General features: G+C 44.1%; 1 pseudogene; it reads right to left on the bottom strand.

Moving 5' to 3' along the window:
• Positions 1 to 3,250: 3,250 nt before the first annotated feature.
• Positions 3,251 to 5,835, bottom strand: LOC136126943 (olfactory receptor 52M1-like; annotated as a pseudogene).
• Positions 5,836 to 8,141: the final 2,306 nt, after the last annotated feature.

The following is an 8,141-nucleotide window of genomic DNA, read 5'->3' as shown; positions in this document are numbered from 1 at the left end:
GCTATTCTTATAGCTGTGTCTCCCTTCCCATGAGGCATCGTGAATTGTGGGAATGCCTGTTAACTTCAAGCTAGCTGCTCTGCCTTCAGGCTACACCTTAAACTCAATTGCTTGAGGACATTACTGACACGAGGTCCTTCAGATTTATCTGCACTTAGAACTTCGCTCATGTCTTCTGTTCCAGGGTAAGGAAAAGAGAACATCGCTAAGCTATGTACTGAGAGTTGTGACAGTTACACAGCTTTCATTCTCAAAGTTCTGAGAGCAGTCTTTGAAGAGAGATCAGGGGCTGGATGACAGAAATAATCAATAAACAGCCTATAATAGGAAAGACTTTCTTGAGCCAAACAGGACTGTAGCCCAGGAGACAGCCTCTCAGCTTCGAGAAACTGCTCAGTTGATGCATATTTCTGCATAGCCTTATATTCCTTGTTCTGATAAGGCATAAACATGATAGGGGGATGTTCCTTTAAAGTTTCAAAAGAGACAAACTGAGTATCTGTACAGTGAGACAGCAGGACCCTGGTGTCTGGGAAGGGAACCTTACTTTTGATGGAGTGTTAACATGGATGCCATAGGCAAGGAGTTATTTATCCTTATCTTTAAAATGGACATTCTTTACCTTAATGGTTAAAGAGCAGGTGCTGTGTGTTTGATAGGCCATGAATGAGTCTGTCTTAGTTCACAAAAAGTCAAGTTGAACCATGTATAAGCCAAAAAGACTTCCCCACACCTCAGTATGTGAACATTTTCTCCATCAGGTTTATAATCATAACAGGTATTAGCTTTCCTTACAGGACTGACATGTGCACACGAGTTGAAGATTTTTCAGTGGGAGTTACCATAGTTGCATTAGAATGGGCCCTCTGAGAAGCAGGTGCCAACATTAAATTAGATGTGTCAGAGGTATACAGAGGGGAAATGCTCATGAAGGAAGACAAAGAGGGATCCTGAGACTGGAAGAGCCATGAAATCACAAGCAGATCTGATCCGAGAGGGAGGGAGGAAAGAAGAGGAAGGTCTTAGGCTTTTGTGTATTTCTAAGAACACTTTGGCAAGGCTGCGTGTAAGTCTTGAGCCAAGGGAACTCATGAGAAATCCGGAATCACACTCCAGTAGGTTTGCCTTATTAGCGCTGTGCTCATCTATTGGTTGGAAGCCACTAGGGCTTAGCAATGCCATGAACTTGAGAGCACAATGACTGAGACTATCAGTCAAATATGCTTCTTGCAGTCCAATCTGAAAAGCCTATTTTTTACCGTCTCCACATCCCTGCTTGCCTTGCACAGATCTCTTTCAGATTTTAGGAGCAGCTCCACCATAGTTACTGTGGGCCTGTCTTGCTAAGGGCAAAATGGAAAGGAAGGAAGGATGAGCTCTACAGCCCCAGTTTCTGAAATTTTGCTCAGATACAGCTGTTACTTCAGTTGATAGATTGCATCCTAAAGGATAGGACTCCAATTCTGTGAAGTGCTGCCTTTTGAACTGTTTTTTAGCTGTTTTTAGAAGACTGCTCTGGCATTCTGTGCGTCCAACTCCTTCTGGTTGGTGAAACTGGTAATGCTACCAGTGGATCCCATGGTTATGAGCCCTGTCCTGCATATCCTTCTCTGAAGAGTGTCTGTTCTTTCAGTACTATGTCAGATGGGATGTCCTGCCTATAATCAGGCATTCAGGAAGCCCTCTAAGAGAAGTTTTGGTCAAGGCTCTGCGGGAAAGAAAGGCAAATACATGCCCAGAATAGTATGCGTCATTGGTAGTGCAAACCACTGTACTTCCTAGGATTCAAGAGGCCCAGAGGAGTTGACTTGCCAGCAAGTGGCCTCCTTGAGGAATAACCCTATTATATCTGGGTTTCAGCATTGATGTCTATTGATGACAGGCATTCAGAGGCAGCAGTCAACCTTGATCATGGGGCACCTACATGGCTGGGTCCACACGTAGTCTCCTTTGCTGCTACTGTTGCTCGTTCATAATGTTAAGTGGCAGTGATACTTGTACCGTAGTCTGGACTTAAAACAGCCTTCTTGCTTTGGGCCCACTCCAAGCTATACTTCCATGTCTTTGGGTATATGGAGTAAAGCAAGATTCCTAAGTGAGGGATACATTCTCTTCAGAATCCAAGGTGGCAGGCATTATGCTTTCTATCTGGTAAAATATGTAAGATGAAGATCTTTTACTGATGATGATTTTTAACCATTGGCCCCCTAAAATTCACTGAAGTTCTAGGTTTTGAGTGTTAAGATTTGTCTCCTACCCTTTGGAGCATGTGTGTCTTATTAAGGCCTCTATTGTACTAAACACCTCTAGCTCATTTGGCCAGATCAACATGCCATCGATGGATGATGGTGGAGGTCCATAGGATGCCCAGTCCTATGCCCAGTCAAATTATATTATGACACAGGAAAAGAGTTAACATGCCCTTGAGGCAAACTGTATATGAGAACTATTGTCCACCCCCGTTAATGGAAATTGTTTTTGGTATTTTATCACTAAGATGGAAAACAATACATTTGCCAGATTCTCCATGTACCTCTGAAGCACTTTTGACTCTTGGTGGAGAGAAGTGTTAGAGGTTATTTGGCCTTCCCAACTCGTTGGCTCTTACCTCACAGGCCAGCAACACCACATGGAAGTTACTCAACCTACAAAGTACAGTCATTCTAATTATTCATTAAGTGACTGAGAACTGAATTTCTCCAAAACTTCAATTACTAACTAGACTCTGCTACCCAGAGTAGAACCCCAAGTCTAATAGAGAGACTACGATTATGCTTTTGATTTCTGGGTGTCAGGGTCAACTCAAACTTTAACCTTCAATGCCTTGGTATTCCCCTCTCTTTAGTATAAAATTGCCTGAGTAAATGGCCAAAGTTATCCTTTAGGAAGGTCTCAGGAAATCATCATGGTATATAATAAGCATGTTTCTTTCACAGTTCTTCCACTTAGGTATCCAGGTACCTCTTTAGTTACAGTCCTAGATCTTAACACTGGCACAGGTCTGGGAACTGAGCAAGAGACTGACTTTATTGGAGTGACCATCCTCAGCCTCCTCATCCTCCATTCTTGCCTTGTTCTATGAATGGTAAGCAGAGCCTTGCTGGATGCCCATCTATTTTGGCCCTTGGGACACATTATCCTATTAACTATCTTTAACAACACTCCCTGTGGGCCAAGCCCCTTTGATTTTCACCAGTTTTTAGAGTAATTTCAACCCTCTGGCTTGTTAAGTGCTTCCATCTGGCCTCTGCTATGGCAAGGGGACCACAGCCATGTGCTCACAGTAGGAGTGGGAGATGACACAGGCTTTGTAAAGGGGTAGCTGCAGGTGGATCATCAGAGGCAGGGGTCCAATGTGGAATACACCCCAGAAGAGGCCAGCTAGCCCCTAACATCCCACCATAGTATAAATGAGCACTGTGGTATGATAGAGTGGGTCACAGATGGCTATGTAGTGGTCAAAAGCCATGGCAAGGAAGATGCCTTACTCAACCGTGGCAAAGCAGTGGATGAGGAACATTTGAGCCAAGGAGCCATCCAAGCCAATGTCAACAGCACCAAATCAAAAGATTCCCAGCAGTCTGGGGATAGTGTAAGTGGACAGAACCAGGTCAATGATAGCCTCTAGGCACAGGAAGAAGTACATGCGCTGGTGCAGGCAGTGCTCCACCATTACCACAGCCTGAGTGGTGACATTCCCTTCCATGGCCACCAGGTATATGGAGCCAAAGGGGATGGAGAGCCAGATGTGCAGGGACTCCAATCCTGGAATGCCAGTGAGCTGGAAGGAGCTGGGTCCCGAGCAGACATTATGAAAAGTGAGCGTGACTAGTTATAAATGCACCTTCTCACTTATGCTTCAAAATGCAGTAGAACTTTTTTCTGGAAATAAAAGACAAGAATATTCTTAGGTCCTATAATAAGGAACAGGTTGTTGACTAGATAAGATTCTATAAACATTCCTCAAAGTTACAGAATAATGTCACAAGTTATTACTATGTGAAGATATCTATAGATTTTTCAAGCACAAGCCAGAATACATATTTGAATGAAATGTATGAATATCTTTTTTTGCAATAGACTCTCAAAGTAATGTTTTTGCATCAATGAAAGTGACCTAAGGTGGACAAGTAACTATTAAGTCATTTAACTCTTGTAGGTTGGCTATTAGGTATTTCTCAGAATCATATAAGCAGGATTTGGTGTGAGGGCTCCTTGATTAGAGATGCATTGATACTGAAAGATACAGTCTGGGACTCTAGATAGACCCCTGGGACTATGTAGACTCTATGTTAAGTCAAAGCTTAATCTTGGGGCCAGCATTAGCTATTGGATGAGCTGAAATATTTAATCTGCAGACCAAGATCACAAGGCAGATGCAAGCTGGTGAAGAAGACTCTCCAGGGGGTGGAACAAAAATGATTTCTGACAGGTGAGAGCTGATGATGGGAGCTCAGTTTGTGTCTGTCCAAAGGTAGATCCATGCAAGGGCTTACTGCTTTCTTGGAGGCTGAGTTGAGGATAAGATTCTAGAAGCAGAGAGGGTTCTCCCCAGGAGGGAAAAAATATAACATTAATTGTAGAATAGCATGAAGCCTAGATGACCATTTGGCCAAAGAATCGGCCTTACTCAGAGTTCAGAGCAATTGGCTAATGGGGAGATGTATATTGAGAAAGACAACATGGAAATAGTTTTATTTTTTTTAGGATCTAAAGGATCATGCCAGAATGTGTTCCTATATACAATAGAAGAATGTCAGGGGAATAAGTATGTAAGAAACTTTGTCTTCTACATCTTGAGCCTAGTTGGTTTGCATATGGCAAAGTAGCCAGTATCTGGCCTTTAGAATTTTTCAGATCTGATTTCATATCTTGGCAGTAGGAGCATGAGGCAAATTAATTTATCCCATTACTTAAATACAACTGACCTCATTCTACAACAAAATTAAGTACTGTGTCCTAGAGAAGTCATGAGGATTGAATGAGAAGGCAGTGTCTGAGGAACAGTAATCCTAAGCTTTACCTCTTTAGACAGTTGAGACTAATGTGTAAAACCAAAGATACATTCAGTAAACTTCAAGAAACGTTGGAATGTCTCTCTCCAGGTAGTCATGGTGCCAGAAGGATGCCACGAGGTGCCAGGCAACTCATGTAAGCTGTTTGTAGTGACTTTATCCCACAGAATCCCTCCGCTTGAGCTGGGATTTTCCTCCATCTCAAGATTCTCATTAGATGACTATGAATGAGAATAGAGAAAGTGTTGGCAGAAGCAGGAAAAAGGGAAGATGAAAAGGCTGAGTTACTGGGGCTGGGAAAGAAAGAGTGCACAGGAATCGGCCTGTGATTGAGGTGAGGAGGTGGGGTGAGGCAAGGCTTTAGGCTGGGGGGACCCTGTCTTTGTTTCTTACCCTTTGTGTTGCTTATTCTCCATCTGTTCTCCATCTATTCCTCCCGATCTCTGTTGTCTGTCCCCAGAAGCTGACATTTATGGAGTACTGCTTTTCTTTTTCCTCCAGTTTCTAGGTGGGCTCATCTCATATGACGCAGGAGATAAGAGGGTGAGACTAGCCATCAAGAATTTATTCCCCAGTCCCTTTCTGCCAGGTGCACTTGGCAGTGCTGTGATTTTCTACCAAAGACCACAGCTCCTGAAAAGTGACACCCCCCCCCCCCCCGCTCTTGTGTTCTGGCAACTGCATCTTGCCTTACCTGGTAGGCCTGAGTTAGGTGATGCTGCTCCCTGGGGTTAGTCCTGGGCCTCCACCATCCCTTGTCAGTTTTCTTAACCCTTCCCAGGCCTCTGTAGATGATCTCTTCAGTTGCCCCCTTGACCATGCCACTTCTTCTTTGGATATATCAGAACAGATCCCAATAGTGTACAGTCTTCACCAGTATCATCGCTTGAAAACTTGCCTGCTTCCTCAGAAGGACACATCTGAAAGTGGACAACTTCACAGAACTAGTTCCAAAGACAAAAGAGCTATAACTTCATTGTGGTCAAGTGCTAAATGATCTTGACCACGCTGTCTACATTTACATTTAAAGGGGTCTTGTCTACTTTACCCCACTAAGCAAAATTGTAATCATGCAAAGAAATGTCTTACTCCAGAAAAGGGAAAATTTTTGAATAGAAAAATCAGCGGAACTTGGCAAATGAATTTGTCTTCTGATGCTTGTCCCACTTACAGTGGTTACCTTCCTCCTATGATAGACACTGAAACATCTTGCACACTATCTTCCCTTCTGATGTTGAGTCTCATCACTACTGAGCCACACCCTGGGGCAGTGGTTCCCCTCTACATTTGGGCAGAGCAGTCATGTTATAGGAGGATCTCACAGACCAAATTACATAAGAGGCTAAATCTATACCTAGTGAATTATTGGCATAAGAAGTGATTTCTCTTGAAAGTAGGCAGACCTCTCCTACGTTCCAGACCTTATTAGATCCATGTCTAACGTGCCCCTTCCTATGAACTGGCCTCAAGCCCTGGAGTTAGGTAGATTTGATTTTTATCCCTCTTTGCTTCCTCATACCTAACAACACACAGAGCTGTTTTCATGATGGACATTCCGTCTCCATCTCATCTCTTCCTCTTCCTCTTCCTGTCCATCTCCAGGAACATATTAAACTGAAACGTGTACCCACGACTGGGGGGATGCATTTCAACTGTTGGGTCGAGGTGGCTGAGCTTTGGGACTAGATTTGGTGACCATTATTCTTTCTAAGATCCTAACACACCTTAACTTCTGCCTCCCTAGTCAGAAGCCGAGCCCTCACACCTTAAACACAACCGAAGGAGGCTACAGGACAGCTCCCACCTGAGCTGTATCCAAGTACATTTACCAAGACCAACCACTATTATTACCATTCTCACCCTGCTCACTACTTTCCTATGGGGCTGAATTTTGCCATTTCCCAACTCTGTCAAGTTATTTTGTCCCTGTTAACTACCGATGTTCTTTCCTGGTGTTTGAATAGAGTCTTCTCACCTTGCTCACCTAGATGATCTTTACAGATGCATAATTCCACAGCTTAGGTATCACCCTAAACAGGCCTGTCTTTGTACTGCACACACATAGTAATATGGATTGCCTGCTTACCTGCCTGTTTCCCTGAACAGAATATAAGTTTCATGAGAGTAGGGACCATGTTTATCTCATTCTCTGTTGTAACACTTATGCTAGCACGGTGCCTGGCTATGTTAAATAAAAATAAAATATCATGTCTTTTTAAAGCACCTGGAGGTATTTTGGAGGATCCTGTATTGGCTAGTGAACTAGAGTCCTCTTCAGCCTCCTTGTGTGTGACTCTATGTGGACTCCACCCTTTCTAAGTCACCTTCCAAGAGAATTCCTTCCTTTTGGGTCTTGGAGACTTATACAGGATCATGATCTAAAGTTGGATGCCCAGGAGTTCCAAGTCTGTTCTTCCTTACGAGTTGGGAATGCTTACTGATGACTTTTACTCCTTTTCTAGATTCTCCTTGTAAGATGCTCTTACCTGGGATGGGTAGTGTCAACAAGAACCTGGGGCTCTGCAAATGCCTCTGAGGCCTGTCACTTATAAGCATTCTGTTCAGGGGTAAAGGGACTTTCATTTTTAACCTTCCCACCATCTCCGTGGAGAAGGAAAATAGCAGGCTTTGTCCCACAGAATGGATACAGATTCTAAAACTGAACAGTTACCTGCAGCATGTCAGGGTTGGTCCATAGAGGTCTGGATCTATGTAGGGGAGACTTCTTATTTGAATCATGATCCCTTGGGTCCAAGTCCTGCTCTTCCTTGTTCTCCAACCTCCCTGTAGTCTACAGCTAGTCTAAGGACACCAAGTAGAAATCAGAAAGGCTTTCCTAGAGGAGGGATGAGGAATCTTCTTGGGATTAGAGCTCAGCCTGGCTGTCAGTCTCTAAGGAAGTTTGATATCCTTACAGCACTTGGAGATGGTGGTAGAGTCCTGAATTAACTTCAAGACAGACAAGTGGGGGCTTGCCTGGTGGCGCAGTGGTTGAGAATCTGCCTGCCGATGCAGGGGACACGGGTTCGTGCCCCGGTCCGGGAAGATCCCACATGCCGTGGAGCAGCTGGGCCGGTGAGCCATGGCTGCTGGGCCAGCGCGTTCGGAGCCTGTGCTCCGCAACGG

This window comes from Phocoena phocoena, chromosome 8 (genome assembly GCF_963924675.1).
Source record: "Phocoena phocoena chromosome 8, mPhoPho1.1, whole genome shotgun sequence".
Lineage (NCBI taxonomy): Eukaryota > Metazoa > Chordata > Mammalia > Artiodactyla > Phocoenidae > Phocoena > Phocoena phocoena.
The sequence above is the reverse complement of the archived record's forward strand: the minus strand, read 5'-3'. Positions and strand labels throughout refer to the sequence as shown.